Source organism: Thalassophryne amazonica, chromosome 6 (assembly GCF_902500255.1).
Source record: "Thalassophryne amazonica chromosome 6, fThaAma1.1, whole genome shotgun sequence".
NCBI classification, from domain to species: domain Eukaryota; kingdom Metazoa; phylum Chordata; class Actinopteri; order Batrachoidiformes; family Batrachoididae; genus Thalassophryne; species Thalassophryne amazonica.
Window position 1 is genome coordinate 46,768,297 of NC_047108.1, and position 23,328 is coordinate 46,791,624.

The 23,328-nt window shown below is 45.1% G+C and overlaps 1 protein-coding gene across 2 annotated transcripts in view; it reads left to right on the top strand.

Annotated features, from left to right (window-relative positions):
• The window catches only part of ntsr1 (neurotensin receptor 1 (high affinity)), a 336,505-nt gene that overhangs the window by 273,688 nt on the left and 39,489 nt on the right, over nt 1-23,328 (top strand). The gene's annotated exons all lie outside the window — the stretch shown is intronic.

Below are 23,328 nucleotides of genomic sequence, written 5' to 3' on the forward strand. Positions count from 1 at the left end.
CAATCCCACAGAATATGGAAGTGATTTGCTTGTTGATTTCCACATTTTTTCCAACAGACAGGGGGGTTTCCATTGTAGTGAGACTTCTGATATGGAGTAATAAAATATCTAATCACGGTTTTTCATCCAAACTCTCACCATCTCTGTGAGGAAGTATATTTTTAAGTTCTTAAACAACTTTAACAGATCCAGGTTAACATCAGATACCATATCTACCTTTGTGTCTATATATTGTTGTATTTGCAAGTATCGATAAAAATCTTGCTTTTCCAAGTTATATTTGTGTTTCAATATTTCAAAATTAATTAATTTACCATCTTTAATCAAGTTGTCTATTATTGGTAGTCCTTTGGTGGTCCAAGTTTTAAATCGTGAATCTAATCAGTTTAGAACAAAGTCAGAATCATATGCATACCATTTTAGCACTGTAATGTCTTTATCAAGTTTGTATTCTTAGCTACCTTGTCTGTATATTTTTGGATATTTGGGTCTGCCAGCTTGGATTGTATTGGGACAGAAAATATTTTCTCCTCAATACTTTTCCACTGGGCATTATAAGATACATCACACCAATTGATTACTGTCTTAATCTGTGCTGCACGGTAATAGTTCTTAAGAGATGGCAGGCCCCATCCTCCTTTTTCTTTAGTTAATTGTATGTTTTTGAAGCTGACTCTAGCTCTCTTCCCTCCCCATATATATCGTGATATCATTTTGTCCCATTCATTAAATATGTTCTGATCAATGGAGATGGGTAGAGTCTGGAATAAATACAATAATCTTGGCAATATGTTCATTTTGATGGGCTCTATCCATGAGTGTAAGGTAAAGAATTTTATATCTTCAATAATTTTCTTCTGCAATGGGACATAATTCACCTGAAAAAGTTGAGATTGGTCCTTTGAAATGTTAATGCCCAAGTATTTTAAGGATTTGGCCTGCCATACCATTGGGTATCTGGTAAGTATTTCCCCTGTTGGATTATAGTTGTAGAAAAGTTTTTGAGTTTTGCTCATATTAATTTTATACTTTTTGCCATATTGCACACACAGATGAAACAGTCTTGGTAGGGAGTTTGTAGGTTGTCCTAATTAAAATAAAATGCCATCAGCATAACAAGCAAGCTTATGCTCCTTCCCTTTGATAGTAATCCCCTTAATGTTTTGGTTTTGTTTTATGGATTGGGCCAATGGCTCTAAATATAATGCAAACAGAAGAGGGGACCACGTGCAGCCCTGTTAATTTCCTCTTTGTAATATAAAACTGTCAGATAAGTATCCATTAACCTTGATCCTTGCAGTAGGGTTCGTATACAAGGCCTTTATTGTTTGTATAACCATTTCATGTAACCCAAATTTATATAACATTCTATGAAGAAAATCCCATTTAACTGAGTTGAATGCTTTCTCAGCATCAACACTCACAAGCATGGCTTCAGTTTTGCTTTTTTTTTTATTTGTTCTACCAAATGAAAAGTTCTGTGTATATTAATTCAATTCGATTTTTTTTTTATATAGCGCCAAATCACAACAAACAGTTGCCCCAAGGCGCTTTATATTGTAAGGCAAGGCCATACAATAATTATGTAAAACCCCAACGGTCAAAATGACCCCCTGTGAGCAAGCACTTGGCTACAGTGGGAAGGAAAAACTCCCTTTTAACAGGAAGAAACCTCCAGCAGAACCAGGCTCAGGGAGGGGCAGTCTTCTGCTGGGACTGGTTGGGGCTGAGGGAGAGAACCAGGAAAAAGACATGCTGTGGAGGGGAGCAGAGATCGATCACTAATGATTAAATGCAGAGTGGTGCATACAGAGCAAAAAGAGAAAGAAACAGTGCATCATGGGAACCCCCCAGCAGTCTACGTCTATAGCAGCATAACTAAGGGATGGTTCAGGGTCACCTGATCCAGCCCTAACTATAAGCTTTAGCAAAAAGGAAAGTTTTAAGCCTAATCTTAAAAGTAGAGAGGGTGTCTGTCTCCCTGATCTGAATTGGGAGCTGGTTCCACAGGAGAGGAGCCTGAAAGCTGAAGGCTCTGCCTCCCATTCTACTCTTACAAACCCTAGGAACTACAAGTAAGCCTGCAGTCTGAGAGCGAAGCGCTCTATTGGGGTGATATGGTACTACGAGGTCCCTAAGATAAGATGGGACCTGATTATTCAAAACCTTATAAGTAAGAAGAAGAATTTTAAATTCTATTCTAGAATTAACAGGAAGCCAATGAAGAGAGGCCAATATGGGTGAGATATGCTCTCTCCTTCTAGTCCCCGTTAGTACTCTAGCTGCAGCATTTTGAATTAACTGAAGGGTTTTTAGGGAACTTTTAGGACAACCTGATAATAATGAATTACAATAGTCCAGCCTAGAGGAAATAAATGCATGAATTAGTTTTTCAGCATCACTCTGAGACAAGACCTTTCTGATTTTAGAGATATTGCGTAAATGCAAAAAAGCAGTCCTACATATTTGTTTAATATGCGCTTTGAATGACATATCCTGATCAAAAATGACTCCAAGATTTCTCACAGTATTACTAGAGGTCAGGGTAATGCCATCCAGAGTAAGGATCTGGTTAGACACCATGTTTCTAAGATTTGTGGGGCCAAGTACAATAACTTCAGTTTTATCTGAGTTTAAAAGCAGGAAATTAGAGGTCATCCATGTCTTTATGTCTGTAAGACAATCCTGCAGTTTAGCTAATTGGTGTGTGTCCTCTGGCTTCATGGATAGATAAAGCTGGGTATCATCTGCGTAACAATGAAAATTTAAGCAATACCGTCTAATAATACTGCCTAAGGGAAGCATGTATAAAGTGAATAAAATTGGTCCTAGCACAGAACCTTGTGGAAGATGAGTCCACTGTCTGAGGCCATAAGAAGATCATTTGTAACCTTCCTTAATGCTGTTTCTGTACTATGATGAATTCTAAAACCTGACTGAAACTCTTCAAATAGACCATTCCTCTGCAGATGATCAGTTAGCTGTTTTACAACTACCCTTTCAAGAATTTTTGAGAGAAAAGGAAGGTTGGAGATTGGTCTATAATTAGCTAAGATAGCTGGGTCAAGTGATGGCTTTTTAAGTAATGGTTTAATTACTGCCACCTTAAAAGCCTGTGGTACATAGCCAACTAACAAAGATAGATTGATCATATTTAAGATCGAAGCATTAAATAATGGTAGGGCTTCCTTGAGCAGCCTGGTAGGAATGGGGTCTAATAGACATGTTGATGGTTTGGATGAAGTAACTAATGAAAATAACTCAGACAGAACAATCGGAGAGAAAGAGTCTAACCAAATACCGGCATCACTGAAAGCAGCCAAAGATAACGATACGTCTTTGGGATGGTTATGAGTAATTTTTTCTCTAATAGTTAAAATTTTGTTAGCAAAGAAAGTCATGAAGTCATTACTAGTTAAAGTTAATGTAATACTCAGCTCAATAGAGCTCTGACTCTTTGTCAGCCTGGCTACAGTGCTGAAAAGAAACCTGGGGTTGTTCTTGTTTTCTTCAATTAGTGATGAGTAGAAAGATGTCCTAGCTTTACGGAGGGCTTTTTTATAGAGCAACAGACTCTTTTTCCAGGCTAAGTGAAGATCTTCTAAATTAGTGAGACGCCATTTCCTCTCCAACGTACGGGTTATCTGCTTTAAGCTACGAGTTTGTGAGTTATACCACGGAGTCAGGCACTTCTGATTTAAAGCTCTCTTTTTCAGAGGAGCTACAGCATCCAAAGTTGTCTTCAATGAGGATGTAAAACTATTGACGAGATACTCTATCTCACTTACAGAGTTTAGGTAGCTACTCTGCACTGTGTTGGTATATGGCATTAGAGAACATAAAGAAGGAATCATATCCTTAAACCTAGTTACAGCGCTTTCTGAAAGACTTCTAGTGTAATGAAACTTATTCCCCACTGCTGGGTAGTCCATCAGAGTAAATGTAAATGTTATTAAGAAATGATCAGACAGAAGGGAGTTTTCAGGGAATACTGTTAAGTCTTCTATTTCCATACCATAAGTCAGAACAAGATCTAAGATATGATTAAAGTGGTGGGTGGACTCATTTACATTTTGAGCAAAGCCAATAGAGTCTAATAATAGATTAAATGCAGTGTTGAGGCTGTCATTCTCAGCATCTGTGTGGATGTTAAAATCGCCCACTATAATTATCTTGCGTCTGTTGGTTTCTTATTAATCCAGTTTGGTCATTATGTATCAACATGGGTAAAAATTCTTCCATTCGTCTGGCCATTATACGAGGTCTATTAGAAAAGTATCCGACCTTATTATTTTTTTCAAAAACCATATGGATTTGAATCACATGTGATTGCGTCAGACAAGCTTGAACCCTCATGCGCATGCATGAGTTTTTCCATGTCTGTCGCTTGCGTCATTTGCCTGTGAGCAGGCTTTGAGTGAGGAGTGGTCCAGCCCCCTCGTCGCTGTTTCATCGCCAGGAAATGGCTGAATGATTTGGGCTTTTTTTCCATCAGAATTTTTCAGAAACTGTTAGAGACTGGCAGCTGGAAACCATTAGAAAAATTTATCTGGCTTTCGGTGAAAATGTTACGGGCTTGGTAGAGAATAAGGAGTGTTACTGTCGCTTTAAGGATGGCCCCCAGCGGCTGTGGGGCACGCCGTGCTCCGAAGCCGCCATCGACAGGCTGAACGACCATTTCATTTCTAAACGGATGGCTGTCTGGATCCGTGACCATCATGTGCCATTTCTCTGGTTATCACAAGAGCTGGACATCAACCATTTTCTGGCAGATTTCACTTTTAACAAGAGATTTTGTCATGGAAAGCCGAGCGGAGGTTTCGCACATCACGATGGATTCGCTACTGGAGCGAGACAAAACCACCTCCGTTTTGGTCTCACAGGACGGCTTTGAGATGGCATTCAGACAGCTGTTGGTGGTTTTTCCATCGAGTGATTATCCGAGAAATTGTGGATGTGCCTGGACATGCCAGAACATGTCCTGTGAGGCTTCATCACGGCGTTGCTTTGCGCCATGCGGCACCGCTTCGACGCACGGAATTCCTCCGCACGTCTGTCTCAATGTGCCGAAAAAGTGCTGATGTCCACGTCTTTTCACAATTCCTGTGCTAGTCAGACGATGTCCCGGATAAAACACAGCATCCAGTTTGGAAATGAATGGCACATTCCACTGTTACAGGAGTTTTTGTCATGGAAAGAGGAGCAGAGGCTTCGCGCGTCGCAGCGGTGCCGCATGGCGCAAAGCAACATGGTACAAAGACCATAAGGAAGTTACCTTATTCAATGTTTAAAGACCATCTGCAAATGACAAAAGTTTAATTAGGAAATTTTTTGATGCGATTGTAAAAGAAATATGTGGAATACTCATATGCGGGGGAGATTGGAACATTCACGTAAAACCTTTCCTAGACACCTCTAGTAAAATTAAAGAGTCTCAACCAGATGCAATATACAGTAGTGTTCAGAATAATAGTAGTACTATGTGACTAAAAAGATTAAGCCACAGTTCACAGTGAAGACAGTGAAGCATGGTGGTGCAAGCATCATGATACGGGCATGTTTCTCCTACTATGGTGTTGGGCCTATATATCGCATACCAGGTATCATGGATCAGTTTGGATATGTCAAAATACTTGAAGAGGCCACGTTGCCTTATGCTGAAGAGGACATGCCCTTGAAATGGGTGTTTCAACAAGACAATGACCCCAAGCACACTTGTAAACGAGCAAAATCTTGGTTCCAAACGCCTCGCAGATGTGAAGAAATCATGAAAAACTGTGGTTATACAACTAAATACTAGTTTAGTGATTCACAGGATTGCTAAAAAAGCAGTTTGAACATAATAGTGTTGAGTTTGTAGCATCAACAGCAGATGCTACTATTATTGTGAACACCCCCTTTTCTACTTTTTTTTACTAATAGCCCAATTTCATAGCCTTAAGAGTGTGCATATCATGAATGCTTGGTCTTGTTGGATTTGTGAGAATCTACTGAATCTACTGGTACCTTGTTTCCCATGTAACAATAAGAAATCTACTCAAAACCTGGATTAATCTTTTTAGTCACATAGCAATACTATTATTCTGAAAACTACTGTACATTAAAAATGCTTAAGGAATCAGAGTTAGTCAATGTATGGCAGGATTTGCACTCACTGACTAAAAAAATACAGTTTTTTCTAATTCCCACTGTATGTACTCAAGATTTGTCAAACTTTGATAGGCATAGAATTGGAAACTGTGACATGGGGTGAGAGATATTTCAGATCATGACACTCCACTTGGGTAATGATTGCAAAGAGACCCCTGTGGAGGCTCAGCACTAATCTATTGAATGATTTTAAACTGAACAACTTGGTAGACAAAGAATTCAAAGATTATATGAACCACAACAACAATGATATTTCTCCCAGCATCCTATGGGATGCAGCAAAGACTGTTCTTAGAGGGGAATTAATTATGTCGTCTTCATATAATAAAAAGGAAAAAAGTAATTTAAAACGTCTCTCTATGAAATTAAAGTCTCTGGAAACAGATCATATGGAAAATAATGATACTGACACCCTATTGCAAATCAAAGAAATACATCAAGTTTTAAACAGGTTGTACAATGACCAGATGGAAAATAAAGCAAAATTTATTAAAAAGATTTATTATGAAAATGGTCCTAAATTTAAGAAATCTTGGAACGGAGCAATGATTTCAGTAATTCCCAAACTGGGTAAAGACAAAACAGAGTGTCGTTACTTCAGACCAGTATCAGTTTTGGATGTTGACAAACAGGATACAAACAGGATATTTGCAACAATATTAGCAAAAAGGTTTGAATATATAATTCCAGAATTGACTGGGATAGATCAAACAGGCTTTGTCTGAAATAGGAAAACCCATGACATTGTGAAGAGGGCTCTTCATCTTGCAGATGAAATGAAAAACACATAATCGATAGCTATCAGTCTCGATGCTGATCAGGCGTTTGATTCGGTTTGTTGGAATTACATTTATTTGGTTCTGCAGAGATTTGTCTTTAATAGCAAAATTACTGCGTGCTTGCTGTCTTTATATAACTTGTCCTTTGCCAGGATTAAGATTAATGGTGATCTATCAGATACAGTACAACTTGAGAGGGGCTATCGTCAGGGGTGCCCCCTTAGCCCCACTCTCTTTGCGCTTTTTATTGACCTTCTGGCGCAGGCTATCGGAGAACACAAAAACATAATAGGTGTAACTATTAATGAGACAATATACAAAGTCTATTTGTATGCTGATGATGTTCTGGTAACGCCGACTAATCTTGAAATCAGTCTACCTAAAGCCCCTTTCACATCTGGCCTGTTTCGAGTTGCATTGTACTGCGTATCTAGTGTGCAGGGGGAAAAAAGTTACGTGCAGTGGGGAGAAGCTTGGCTCCATGATGCTGTGACACACTGCCTGGACATGCATATGGATTTGATACATTGGGAAAAGTCAGAATACATTATTTCCAGGAGTCAATGGATTTTATTTAATGTGCCACAATTGTGAGAGAACTTGAGGAGGTGAAGGCGTAGCTACAGTCATTGATTAATAGTCTCTGGTCCCCTCCCCTCCTGGAGTACTGATGAGGCGTTTAGCAGGCTGACATTGTTAAATAGGTGGCTGGCACAGTTTTGTAGACAGCAAGGCTTTAGCTCTATTGATAACTGGCCTTCGTTCTGGGGCCGCCATGGCTTGCTGATGACGGATGGCCTACACCCTACTGGGGAAGGTGCCGCCATCTTGTCTGATACAAGAACATAGATAGAGCTCTACAGGGAGGGTAGCTTTAGGAATCTACAGCAGGCCACGGAGCAGGTGATTAGAGACCCTGCAAGGCTTATGACAAATGTGGGTGTGGAATCCATTAGCTTAACGGGTAATTTAGTGCAGAAAATCCACTATGGTGATAGTGCAGTTTATTTGCCAGGGAGGGAATTTCAACAAGTTGAGACTGTGGCCTGCTTCCGTAGTCATGTCCATAAAAATCATAGAGGGATATGCTTTCCAAACTTAATACAATTAATATATTGGATGATGTTGAAATTGAGGATGGCCCAGTGGTTGTTCCACCAATAGCAACGATTTCATGTCTTCTACCTACAACGCGCGTGGAATGTCTTAAACCTAAACCTACTTCTAGGCATCTTATATATGCTACTCTGGAACACCCCTAAACCCAAACAGTTCAACTGTCAACCCCACTGAGGTCCTTAGACTGGGTCTCATTAACATAAGATCACTGACTTCAAAATCATTGTTGATCAATGATCTAATTATTGATCATCACTGTCCTCCCCTTAAATGAGGCCTGCCCACCAGCATATACATTTAGTCACATCCCTGGTGATGCGAAGCAAGGCGGGGGTGTTGCTCTTATTTATACATCTAGGTTTAGCTTATTAGCTGTTGGGGGTTACAAATATCACTCTTTTGAGCACCTGATACTCTGCTCTGCTCAGGATATTACACATTGCCATGGTCAGAAGAATAAAAATCAGTCGTATTACTGTGTCACTGTATATAAGCCTCCTGGCCCATATTCTGAATTCTTCAATGAATTTGGTGAATTCATCTCTAACTTGTCAACTAGTGTAGATAACATTCTGATCATTGGTGACTTTAACATTCATATAAATAAGCCTTCTGATTCCCTCTGCAAATCATTTATGGAAATTGTGGATGCATTAGGATTTCGGCAATGCATTCGGGATTCGATGCACATTAGTGGAAATACCCTGGATCTGGTTCTCGCATGTGGTATTGCTGTCACAAATATTGACATCATGCCTCTTACATCAGTGGTGTCTCATCACTCACCTATTAAGTTTACAGTTTTGCTGCTGTGTTTAGTGGAACAACAACCTTATATATCATTACGGCGATGCATTAACTCCTCAACTAAGACTGAACTTGAAGCTAGACTGCCTGATGTCTTAGCTTCACATTTGACAAATACCCAGTCAGTAGACAGACTTGTAGATAGTTTAAACTCAGTGCTCAAAACTACACTCGACATGATTGCACCACCTGTGTTAAAACTGCGGTCCCCCAAATCACAGTCACCTTGTTTCAATGATTATCTGCGTGACCTCAAGCATAAAGCAAGAGGTCTAGAACGGAAATGGCGTCATTCCAAATTAGAAGTATTTCACCTTGCGTGGCGTGATGCTATCTTAGACTATAAGCATGCATTATTGGCTACAAAGCGGACTTACTACTCTGATTTGATCAACAAAAACAAGCATAACTCAAAGTTCTTGTTCGATACGGTGGCAACACTTATGCATGGACAACCACCTGTAGTTCGCTCTCCTTTTACAGCACAAGATTTCCTGGATTACTTTGGGACAGAAAATAGAAGACATCAGGTTAAACATATCCCGGCATGCCTTAACCCAGCCACTACACCCTGCTTTTGAGGTGGGCGCCACTACTGAGGTATTACCTACATTTACAGAATTTGATAGTATCTCACTAGGCATGCTGACAAAACTCGTAATGTCAACAAAAAGCACAACCTGTTTATTTGATCCTATACCAACAACACTGTTTAAGGACCTGTGGCCCACTCTTGGGCTGACTGTGCTGGAAATTATTAATCTTTCTTTAACTTCTGGATCTGTTCCTAAATGTTTCAAATCTGCAGTGATTAAACCATTACTTAAGAAACCTAATCTTGACGCTAGTGTATTGACAAACTATCGGCCGATATCAAATCTATCATTTTTCTCTAAAAGTCTGGAAAAAGTGGTGTCATGGCAGCTCGTAGACTATCTTACTGAGAATAATCTCTTTGAGCCACTGCAGTCTGCTTTTAGAAAATATCATTCCACAGAGACGGCTCTCACTAAAGTGGTGAATGATCTTCTGCTTACAATGGATTCGGACACCTCTATGGTTCTGTTGCTGTTAGATCTCAGTGCTGCATTTGATACAGTGGATCATCATATTCTACTTGATAGACTGGAAAATCATTTTGGGATTACTGGGAGTGCCCTTGCATGGTTGACGTCATACTTGACCAGTCGTTCTCACTGTGTTTTGTACAGTAACACTACCTCTAACCTTAGTGACATGAAATTTGGGGTTCCACAGGGGTCTGTCTTAGACCCCCTGCTTTTCTCCCTTTATATAGCACCCCTTGGGCACATATTGCAACGTTTTGGGATTACCTTTCACTGCTATGCAGATGATACTCAGTTACACATGCCGATAACTGCTGGTAATTTCATTCACATAAAATCCTTAGAAGATTGCCTTGCAGCAGTGAGAAGTTGGATGTCTAGAAACGTCCTACTTTTAAACTCTGATTAAGACTGAAATGATGGTTCTTGGTCCACTGAAACATCGGCATCAATTTGACCAGTTAACGCTCAGCCTCGGCTCGTGTGTCATACATCACACTGACAAAGTGAGGATCCATGGGGTAATTTTTGATCCTTCATTGTCCTTTGGCCTCCACATTAGAAATATTACTAGGACTGCTTTCTTCCACCTGCGAAATATAGCAAAGATTCATCCCATCCTGTCTATGGCTGATGCTGAGACCATGATCCATTCATTTCTCTCTTCTCGATTGGACTACTGAAGCAGAAAGTTCGACCACATTACATCCATTTTGGCATCCCTTCACTGGCTTCCTGTCCCAGTGAGATCAGATTTTAAGGTTCTGCTGCTAACCTATAAAATTATTCATGGACAGGCACCTCCCTACCTTCTTCTTCGTCTTTCGGCTGTTCCCGTTAGGGGTCGCCACAGCAGATCAATCGTTTCCATCTCACCCTGTCCTCCTGTATCTTCCTCTGTCACACCAACCACCTGCATGTCCTCTCTCAGCACATCCATGAACCTCCTCTTTGGTCTCCCTCTTCTCCTCCTGCCTGGTGGCTCCATCATCAGCATCCTTCTCCCTTTATACCCTGGGTCCCTCCTCTGCACATGTCCAAACCATCTCAATCTCGCCTCTCTGACTCTGTCTCCAAACCGTCCCACCTGAACTGTCCCTCTGACGTCTTCATTCCTAATCTTGTCCATTCTTGTCACTCCCAAAGAAAATCTCAACATCTTCAGCTCTGCCACCTCCAACTCTGCCTCCTGTCTTTTTGTTAGTGCCACTGTCTCTAAACCATACAACATAGCTGGTCTCACTACTGTTTTGTAAACTTTCCCCTTCACTCTTGCTGATATTCTTCGGTCACAAATCACTCCTGCCACCTTTCTCCACCCACTCCACCCTGCCTGCACTCTCTTCTTCACCTCTCTACCACACTCTCCATTACTTTGAACAGTTGACCCCAAATATTTAAACTCATCTACTTTCACCACTTCTACTCCTTGTAACTGCACTATTCCACTGGGCTCCCTCTCATTCACACACATGTACTCAGTCTTGCTTCTACTGACTTTCATTCCCCTTCTCTCCAAAGCATATCTCCACTTCTCCAGACTAGACTCAACTTGCTCTCTACTCTCACTACAGATCACAATGTCATCTGCAAACATCATAGTCCATGGGGACTCCTGTCTGATCTCATCTGTCAACCTGTCCATCACCACTGCAAACAAGAAAGGACTCAGAGCTGATCCTTGGTGTAATCCCACCTCCACCTTGAATGAGTCTGTCATTCCGACTGCGCATCTCACCGCTGTCACACTATTCTTGTACATGTCCTGCACTACCCTAACATACTTCTCTGCCACTCCAGACTTCCTCATACAATGCCACAACTCTTCTCTTGGCACCCTATCATAAGCTTTTTGTTGTGTGGGCCGCTGAAGAGGAGGTACTGCTGGCCCACCACCACCAGAGGGCACCCTGCCTGGAGTGCGGGCTCCAGGCACCAGTGGGCGCTGCCATCTCACAGGAGTAGCCGGGGTGACAGCTGTCGTAGGTGACAGCTGTCACCAATCATCTGATCCGCAGCGGTATATCTGCAGGACGTCATCTCCACTTCTCTGCTGAGATATCGCTCTACCAAGGAGGTAATTTCTCAGCTGACTGTGAATATCTGTTGATTGTGTGAGTTGGATATTCCGTTTCTTTTTTCGACGAGAGGTGGAGGTGGTTTCCCACCATACGTGCTGCTGGGTGCACACGCACCCACTTCTAACTGCTCCTCGCCAGCAGTACCAGATCCGACACGCAGAGGCAGTGGCCACCTGGGAGTTCGGGACTTGGCGGCTCCAGTATTCCCGGGGTTCGGTGGCGGAGGAAATTGTATGGTTCCGGTTCTGCTTTGGACAGACGTCTCTTATCTTCGAGCCTGCCCACGTGACACATTCTTGTGAATTGACTTCTTTGTCTATTGTTGTGATCCGTTGTGTTTGTTGTGCTTATTCACAACAGTAAAGTGTTGTTATTTGACTTCCTCCATTGTCCGTTCATTTGCGCCCCCTGTTGTGGGTCCGTGTACCTACACTTTCCCAACAGGATATCTCGGCCAACGTCATGGATCCCGAGGGGCGTCAACCGGCTGTTGAACGGCCTATGGAAGAACAGGGCGCACATGCGTCCACAGGAGGAATGATCGGTAAGTTGCAGCGAATCCTCACCGCTTTCACGGCTCGGTTGGATCTTATGACCGAGCAGAACGTCCTCCTTAACCGCAGGGTGGAGGCTCTCACCGCGCAGGTGGAAGCGCGCCCTCAGGGCGCTGCTGCGGCTCTCCCTCCTGTCGACCCTGTGCGTAACAGTGACGTTCCACAGGTCGTTCAACGACCCCTCCCACCTTCCCCGGAAGCATACATAAACCCTCCAGAGCCGTATGGAGGTTGTGTAGAGACGTGCACGGACTTCCTTATGCAGTGTTCGCTCGTCTTCGCACAACGTCCTGTCATGTACGCGACTGATGCCAGCAAGATAGCTTATGTGATAAATCTGCTTCGCGGTGAGGCACGCGCTTGGGCTACAGCGCTCTGGGAGCAGAATTCACGGCTCCTTCAGACATATGATGGGTTTGTGAGGGAGTTCAGAACAGTGTTCGATCACCCAAATAGAGGAGAGACCGCTTCAGCCATGCTGCTGTCAATGAGACAGGGGCGCCAGAGCGCAGCTGCTTATGCAGTCGACTTCCGCATCGCGGCTGCGAGGTCCGGCTGGAATAGCACTGCCCTCCGCGCCGCCTTCGTAAACGGACTGTCGTTGGTTCTAAAGGAGCACCTGGTGGCTAAGGACGAACCGCGGGATTTAGATGGGCTTATTGATCTCGTTATACGATTAGACAATTGGTTAGAAGAACGCCGTCGGGAACAAGACAAAGGGCATGGCCGGGCACGCGCCGTCCCTCTCCCTTCCAGCTCCGACCGAGCTCCGCCCTCCCCACGCTCCACGGCCCCTACGCTCCGTGTGGTAACAGCTCCCCCTGCTGATGAAGCTATGGACACGAGCAGGGCCACATTTAGACCCCCGGATAGACAGAGGAGGCTGGTCCGTGGAGCGTGCTTTGTTTGTGGCTCGATAGAGCATCAGGTGAGGGACTGCCCCGAGCGGTTAAACACCAAAGCCCGCCCCTAGAAACTGGGCTAGGGGTGGGCCGAGACATTCACGTGGGACACACCCATATTGCCACACGACTCCCAGTTACAATCCTTTATGAGGATTTAACCCTTCAGGCCCCAGCACTGGTGGACACGGGCTCTGAGGGGAATTTGCTAGACAGCAAATGGGCCAGGGAGGCAGGGCTCCCTCTGGTGGCACTTACTTCACCTGTGCAAGTACGGGCACTAGATGGCTCCCTACTCCCTTTAATCACACATAAGACACCTCCAGTAACTCTGGTGGTGTCAGGGAACCACCGGGAGGAGATCGAGTTTTTTGTGACCCCTGCCACCTCCCGCGTGATTCTCGGGTTCCCCTGGATGTTAAAACACAATCCCCGGATCGATTGGCCGTCCGGGGTAGTGGTTCAGTGGAGCGAGACCTGCCATCGGGTATGCTTAGGTTCCTCGGTTCCTCCCGGTTCCCAGGCTAAGGAGGAGGTCAGAGTCCCGCCCAATCTCGGGACGGTGCCGGTGGAGTACCATGACCTTGTGGACGTGTTCAACAAGGATCTGGCGCTCACCCTTCCCCCGCACCGCCCGTACGATTGTGCCATTGATTTGGTTCCAGGCGTTGAGTTTCCGTCCAGCAGGCTGTACAACCTCTCACGACCTGAGCGCGAATCAATGGAGACCTACATCCGGGACTCTTTAGCTGCCGGGTTGATCCGGAATTCCACTTCCCCGATGGGTGCAGGTTTCTTTTTTGTGGGAAAAAAGGATGGCGGACTACGTCCATGCATTGATTACAGGGGGCTGAACGAAATCACGGTTCGTAACCGATACCCATTGCCCTTGTTGGATTCAGTGTTCACGCCCCTGCATGGAGCCCAAATGTTCACTAAGCTAGATCTTAGAAATGCGTATCACCTGGTTCGGATCCGGAAGGGAGACGAGTGGAAGACAGCATTTAACACCCCCTTAGGTCACTTTGAGTACCTGGTCATGCCGTTCGGTCTTACAAACGCCCCCGCGACGTTCCAAGCATTGGTTAACGATGTCTTGCGGGATTTCCTGCACCGATTCATCTTCGTATATCTGGACGACATACTCATCTTTTCTCCGGATCCTGAGACCCATGTCCGGCATGTACGTCAGGTCCTGCAGCGGTTGTTGGAGAACCGGCTGTTTGTGAAGGGCGAGAAGTGCGAGTTCCACCGCACTTCTTTGTCCTTCCTGGGGTTTATCATCTCCCCTAACTCCGTCGCTCCTGATCCGGCCAAGGTCGCGGCGGTGAGAGACTGGCCCCAACCCACCAGCCGTAGGAAGCTGCAACAGTTCCTCGGCTTTGCTAATTTCTACAGGAGGTTCATTAAGGGCTACAGTCAGGTAGTTAGCCCCCTGACAGCCCTGACCTCACCAAAAGTCCCCTTCACCTGGTCGGATCGTTGCGATGCCGCGTTCAAGGAGTTGAAACGGCGCTTCTCGTCTGCACCCGTTCTGGTGCAGCCCGATCCTAGTCGCCAGTTAGTGGTTGAAGTGGACGCCTTGGACTCAGGGATAGCAGCTGTGCTTTCCCAGAGCGGGAAGACCGATAAGGTCCTTCACCCGTGTGCCTATTTTTCCCGCAGGTTGACCCCGGCCGAACGGAACTATGACGTCGGCAATCGAGAACTCCTTGCGGTGAAAGAGGCTCTTGAAGAGTGGAGACATCTGTTGGAGGGAACGTCCGTGCCATTCACGGTTTCACTGACCACCGGAACCTGGAGTATATCAGGACCGCCAAGCGGCTGAACCCCAGGCAAGCCCGCTGGTCACTGTTCTTCGGCCGTTTTGACTTCCGGATCACCTACCGTCCCGGGACCAAAAACCAGAGATCGGATGCCTTGTCCCGGGTACATGAAGATGAAGTCAAAGCGGAGTTGTCGGATCCACCAGAACCCATCATCCCGGAGTCCACTATCGTGGCCACCCTCACCTGGGACGTAGAGAGAACTGTCCGGGAGGCCCTGGCACGAAGCCCGGACCCCGGAACTGGGCCGAAGAACAGACTCTACGTCCCACCAGAGGCTAGGGCTGCAGTCCTGGACTTCTGTCATGGCTCCAAGCTCTCCTGTCATCCAGGGGTGCGAAGAACCGTGGCAGTTGTCCGGCAGCGCTTCTGGTGGGCGTCCCTAGAGGCCGACGTCCGGGATTATATCCAGGCCTGCACCACCTGCGCCAGGGGCAAGGCTGATCATCGCAGGGCTTCGGGACTGCTCCAGCCGCTGCCCGTGCCTCATCGCCCCTGGTCCCACATCGGCCTGGATTTTGTCACGGGCCTCCCGCCGTCCCAGGGCAACACCACCATCCTCACAATAGTGGACCGATTCTCCAAGGCGGCCCACTTCGTGGCCCTCCTGAAGCTCCCGACGGGCCAGGAGACAGCGGACCTCCTGGTCCACCACGTCGTCCGGCTGCATGGGATTCCCACAGACATTGTCTCCGATCGCAGTCCCTAGTTCTCCTCGCAAGTCTGGAGGAGCTTCTGCCGGGAACTGGAGGCCACGGTGAGTCTCTCATCCGGGTATCATCCCCAGACCAACGGGCAAGCAGAACGGGCCAATCAAGAGGTGGAACAGGCCCTGCGTTGCGTGACGGCCGCGCACCCGGCAGCCTGGAGTACCCATTTGGCCTGGATCGAGTATGCCCATAACAGCCAGGTGTCGTCAGCCACCGGCCTCTCCCCTTTCGAGGTGTGTCTGGGGTACCAGCCTCCTTTGTTTCCGGTGGTTGAGGGAGAGGTCGGTGTGCCCTCGGTCCAGGCCCACCTGCGGAAGTGCCGTCGGGTGTGGCGTGCCGCCCGTTCTGCTTTGCTGAGGGCCCAGATGAGGACGAAGGCCCATGCAGACCGTCGGCGGACCCCGGCCCCTACGTATCGGCCAGGGCAGGAAGTGTGGTTGTCAACTAAGGACATTCCCCTCCAAGTGGTCTCCCCTAAATTGCAGGAACGGTATATCGGTCCGTTTAAGATGCTCAAGGTCATCAGTCCAGCCGCAGTGAGGCTTCAGCTTCCGGCCTCACTGCGGATCCATCCCGTTTTCCATGTGTCCCGGATTAAGCCTCATCACACCTCACCCCTCTGTACTCCAGGTCCGGCACCACCTCCTGCCCGGATCATCAATGGCGAGCCGGCTTGGACTGTGCGCCGGCTTTTGGATGTCCGAAGGATGGGCCGGGGCTTCCAGTATTTGGTGGACTGGGAGGGGTACGGCCCCGAAGAACGCTCCTGGGTGAAGAGGAGTTTCATCCTGGACCCGGCCCTCCTGGCCGATTTCTACCGCCGCCACCCGGACAAGCCTGGTCGTGCGCCAGGAGGCGCCCGTTGAGGGGGGGGGTCCTGTTGTGTGGGCTGCTGAAGAGGAGGTACTGCTGGCCCACCACCACCAGAGGGCACCCTGCGTGGAGTGCGGGCTCCAGGCACCAGTGGGCGCTGCCATCTCACAGGAGTAGCCGGGGTGACAGCTGTCGTAAGTGACAGCTGTCACCACTCATCTGATCCGCAGCGGTATATCTGCAGGACGTCATCTCCACTTCTCTGCCGAGATATCGCTCTACCAAGGAGAAAATTTCTCAGCTGACTGTGAATATCTGTTGATTGTGTGAGTTGGATATTCCGTTTCTTTTTTCGACGAGAGGTGGAGGTGGTTTCCCACCATACGTGCTGCTGGGTGCACACGCACCCACTTTTAACTGTTTTTGCTCCTTGCCAGCAGTACCAGATCCGACACGCGGAGGCAGTGGCCACCTGGGAGTTCGGGACTTGGCGGCTCCAGTATTCCCGGGGTTCAGTGGCGGAGGAAATCGTGTAGTTCCGGTTCTGCTTTGGACAGACGTCTCTTATCTTCGAGCCTGCCCACGTGACACATTCTTGTGAATTGACTTCTTTGTCTATTGTTGTGATCCGTTGTGTTTGTTGTGCTTATTCACAACAGTAAAGTGTTGTTATTTGACTTCCTCCATTGTCCGTTCATTTGCGCCCCCTGTTGTGGGTCCGTGTACCTACACTTTCCCAACACTTTTTCTAAGTCCACAAACACACAATGTAACTCTTTCTGTCCTTCTCTGTACTTTTCCAACAGTATTCTCAGAGCAAACATTGCATCTGTAGTGCTCTTTCTCGGCATGAAACCATATTGCTGCTCACAGATCTTCGCCTGTTTTCTAAGCCTAGCTTCTACTACTCTTTCCCATAACTTCATGCTGTGGCTGATCAGCTTGATGCCTCTGTAGTTACTGCAGCTCTGCACATCACCCTTGTTCTTGAAAATAGGAACCAGCACACTTCGTCTCCACTCCTCAGGCATCCTCTCACTTTCCAAGATTTTATTAAACAATCTGGTTAGAAACTCTACTGCCATCTCTCCTAGACATTTCCATGCCTCCATTGGAATGTCATCTGGACCAACTGCCTTTCCACTCTTCATCCTCTTCATAGCAGCCCTCACTTCTTCCTTGCTAATCTCTTTTACTTCCTGATTTACTCTCACCACATCATCCAGCCTTTTCTCTCACTCATTTTCTTTATTCATCAACTCTTTGAAATATTCCCTCCACCTTCTCAGCACACACTCCTCACTTGTCAGCACATTACCATGTGCATCTTTACCACCCTAACCTGCTGCACATCCTTTCCAGCTCTGTCCCTTTGTCTGGCCAATCGGTACAAGTCCTTTTCTCCTTCCTTACTATTCAACTTCTTGTACAGCTCACAATATGCCTTGTCCTTTGCTTTTGCCACTTCTCTTCTCGCCTTACGCCGCATCTCCTTGTACTCCTGTCTACTTTCTTCATCTCTCCGACTATCCCAAATCTTTTTCGCCAACCTCTTTCTCCTTATGCTTTCCTGGACCTCTTCATTCCACCACCAAGTCTCCTTGTCTTCCTTCCACTGTCCAGATGTCATACCCAGTACTGCCCTAGCTGTCTCCCTCACCACATCTGCAGTACTCTTCCAGTTGTCCAAAATTGCTTCCCCTCCAGCTAGTGCTTCTCTCACCTGCTCGCTAAATTTCACACAACAGTCTTCCTCCTTCAGCTTCCACCATCTGATCCTTTGTTGAGCTCTCACTCTCTTCTTCTTTACCTCTAAAGTCATCCTACAAACAACCATCCTATGCTGTCTAGTGACACTCTCTCCTGCTACCACCTTACTGTGATTTCTTTTAGCTTGCATCTCCTATAAAGAATGTAGTCCACCTGTGTGCACCTTCCTCCACTCTTATGTTACCCTGTGCTCCTCCCTTTTCTTAAAGTAGGTATTCACCACAGCCATTTCCATCCTTTTTGCAAAATCAACTACCATCTGTCCTTCCCCATTCCTATCCTTGATACCATATCTACCCATTACTTCCTCATCACCTCTGTTCCCTTCACCAACATGCCCATTGAAGTCTGCTCCTATTACCACTCTTTCATGCTTGGGCACACTCTCCACCACCTCATCTAACACACTCCAGAAATCTTCTTTCTCCTTCATCTCACAACCTACCTGTGGGGCATATGCACTGATGATATTCATCATCACCCCTTCAATTTCCAACTTCACACTCATCACCCTGTCAGACACTCGCTTAACCTCCAACACACTTTTAACATACTCTTCCTTTAAAATGACCCCAACACCATTTCTCTTCCTGTCCTCACCATGGTACAACAACTTGTACCCACCGCCGATGCTCCTTCTCTTCTCTAAAATAAAGAGCATGCCATTCGTGAAAAATTGGAGAAACCTCTAATGCCTCCTACAGCTGTCGCCACAACCATTCATGCACACCAGCTGCCGAAAGACAGAGCGTGCCCTGTGAGTGCCCATTCAATCCCTCTCTCGGCAGGTGTTGGCCAAATTCCAGGTGCCACATACGAACATCCAATACCATTCGTGGACCACTGAGGAAATGCGGTGTCATTCGCGCAGGCAGCACGAAAATAGAGAGCAGGTGACCACTTTCGAGCTGGTTGTGAAAATTGGCTAAGTGCTGAGTGTGGCGTTGCCAAGCAAAACACATGTGGTGTGCCAGAGTGTCGGCTCCCCATCAACACGTGGTATGTGTGTGTTTTGTGTCCCACCCCCACAAGGCATGTGGCCTGCGGGGGGCACACTTGCATGAAATGCTGATATGTATGTTCAGACATGATTACATGGCGACCGGCCAGGCACATCTGAGTGCACACAGCACAGCAAGCCGCCTCTCAGCTGATCGACGCCCAGCAACACACTGACAGATGGAAATGACGGCTCAGTGCACACGACATGTTATATTAAAAACACAGAGAACACAGCCAGGACAGGTATATAAAGAATTACATCAATAACTACATGCTCAATTACATAACAAATAACTAAAATAAATAAATGGCAAATGGACTGCATTTATATAGCACTTTTCCATCTGCATCAGACACTAAAAGCACTTTACAATAATGCCTCACATTGAGGGTGCTGCCATGCAAAGCACCCACTACAAACCAGGAGCAATAGGGGATTAAAGACCTTGCCTAAGGGCCCTTAGTGATTTTCCAGTCTGGCTGGGATTTGAAACGAGGATCTTCTAGTCTCAAGCCCAACGCCTTAACTATAGGCCATCATAAATAAATAATTTGCTTTGTGATAAATAATCACAGAGCAAAGAAAAGGAGAGTCACACTTTATTCTGTGGGCTGAATGAAGAGATGGACATGTCTGCACGAGCCGCTGCTGGTGAGATCTCTGGACCTGGATGTCACAGCTCGAGAACGTCGCCGTGGTATTGTGTCCCTCCCGACAGCAGGTGGAATGTTTCTTGGTTTCCCATTTCATTTGTGGTTCCCGAATTTTCTTCTAGTTTCTGCATCTTTTGAACAATGTCGTGTTATGTGTGAAGGGGCCCTAAAGACATCTTGACTATGGTTGAACCGGATACTCATTTCAGCCGAGTATCCGGTACAGATAAAGCATTTTTGATGGGTACGAGCATGATACGAGTAAAACTCAGTAATATCTGTGCTCGTGCTGAAGGAAAATTCTCATTGGCTAACTGACTGTCTTCATGCTCTGTGATTGGCCAGTTACACACAGCGCCCGCCCCTCGCTACACAGACACATCTGTCTGGAGCTTCTCACACACACACACACAGACAGGATCTCTCTCTCTCTGTGCTTGTCTTAAGTCTACCTCACATTGCTCTCAGTACCCCTTAAGTTTTCTTCAGTTTGCCTTCTTTTTCGGTTTGTATGATATTTAAAGTTACTTGGTGAAGTTTCGTATCGTATGTGGTGCTTTTGACAATTCAGAGCAGAAAACGGCTTGTGTCGCTTCGGTCACTGCCTTCACTCTGGTGGGGTTATTTATGTATTTATCTAATTTTTAACTGTTTGTTTGCTTTTTGTTTTGTTGTTTTGTTGCTCCTACTGAACGTGGTGCTTTTGAGAAAAATACAGTGAACAAGGTTGACATTATTTCCCTTTGCCATCACTGGATGTTTGCATGAATCACCAAGTTCACACAGATCATTAAAAAATAAACAGTCTGACAGACCACTTACACACATACACACATGTAGCTGAACACACAAAGTAGCCTATATTAATATTTTTTTGAATATGGCTGCATGCAGTATCTGACACTTTCTCACTGCATTTCATGAAAATAAATTGGACAGTAGAACAACCTCTCTCTTTCCCTCTCACAGTCACTCAGTCTCACACACACACATGCACACACAGACACACATGCACACACACACACACACACACACACACACACACACACACACACACACACACACACACATCTTATTCAGTATTGTTTAACTTGGTGTGGAAAAAATGCCAAGAATGCTAGGTAGTAAAAATAAATAAATAATTGAAAGAAATCACAGTTTGATCATAAAATTTAAAAAAAAAGAAAGTTGTGTTGAGTATGACAACTCTTGTTCATGCATACTTAGTAGTTAATAATTTCCTACTCCATTGAATCTCAGTTCCGAGGCTGTTCTGTTATTCATTCATATACACTTAACAATATTCATGTTCTGAGTTTATAAAAAGAACTTGTTCCGTAAATAGTTCTTTTTACGTTTGTGATCTAAAACATTGAATCTCAATTCTGAGGCTGTTCTGTAAATTCATTCATACACTTATGAATATTCATTTCTGAGTTCATAAAAAAAAACTGTTCTGTAAATAGTTCACTTACTTTTGTGATCAAAAACATTGATTTGAATTTCATTTTGAGGCTGTTTTGTAAATAATTTTCAAATAAACAATAAATATTGCAACTTCTGACAATCCATAAAATAATGTACTGATTAAAGCCTCAAGAGAGGGGTGGTGGCCAAGTGGTTAGTGCGCTTGGTTTCAGTGCAGAAGATTCCCAGTTCAAATCCCATCCCTGCCACATTTTTCCATGTGAAGTGGAGTTGCGTCAGGAAGGGCATCTGGCATAAAACCTGTGCCAATTCAACATGCAGATTCACCTTGGATTTGCTGTGGCGACCGAGTGCAAAACAAGGGAGCAGCCGAAGGGACCTACTTTTTACTGATTAAAGCCCCAGCCTAGTTCTTTTACTTTTGTGATCAAAAACATTGAATCTCAATTCTGAGGCTGTTCTGTAAATATTCATTCATACACTTAAGAATATTCATGTTCTGAGTTCATAAAAAACTTGAGAGTTTAGCAAAAAATGAGTTGCGCTCTTTACACAAGTCCTGTTTGGTTCTGGTGCGGTAGTCAAGCAGAGCATAAACTGTTTGCAGGAGGGACTCGCACACAGAATGACAAACTCAAACATTTTCAGATCATGTTTTTACTTAAAGGAGCCTTACCCAGAAGGGTGCAGGAAAGAAAAGAAAAGTGCAAACGTTTCAGTCCCCCTGGACTTTCCTCAGTGCAAACCGGGTGTGACATTGGAGCCATTCTTTTACAGAGTTCATCAGGTGTCATCAATTAGTGGCCAATCAACCACATACCAATCACAGACTAAAACCAGTTACAAAAAAACTGCTATTTACAGACATTACAAAGCACAATAGATTACAAAAAACAGGACATATTCAACTCTTCATTCTTTCCATTTGGATACAGAGTTTTCAAGTAGTAAATATATCTACATTCACATTGAAGTAAACATTTGTCAGTACTGCCACCTCGTCTGCTTGGAGTAATCAAGTCAATGCCACAAAAGTCCAAGTCTGCAATTGAATGATTGCCATCAGCAAAATGCCTAGCCACTGCAGATTTGGGATCTTCTCTGCGGATGGCGCTCTTGTGTTCATTAATCCTGCATCGTAACTGTCTGGTGGTTTTACCAACATATTGAATACCACATTTAGTGCACACCAAAAGGTAAACAACATTAGTTGATCTACATGTAAAAAAATTTTCTGATCCTATATTCCTTTTTTGTAACAAAGCTAAAAAACACATTAACTTTTTTAGTATTGGAGCAGGTAGCACAATTGCGACATGGAAAAAAAAACTTGTTCTGTAAATAGTTCACTTACCTTTGTGATCAAAAACATTGATTTGAATCTCATTTTGAGGCTGTTCTGTAAATAGTTTTCAGGGCATCCGCCGTAAAACCTGTGCCAATTCAACATGCAGATTCACCTTGGATTTGCTGTGGCGACCCCGAGTGCAAAACAAGGGAGCAGCCGAAGTGACTTACTTTTTACTGATTAAAGCCCCAGCCATTTTGGGTTAAACCACGCCCACTTCCAGTTTAGGCCACGCCCACTATGAGTACAGATACAGATAATTTAGATGGTTGAACAGATACAGATAGTGGTGTACTCACTCATCCCTGATCTTGACAC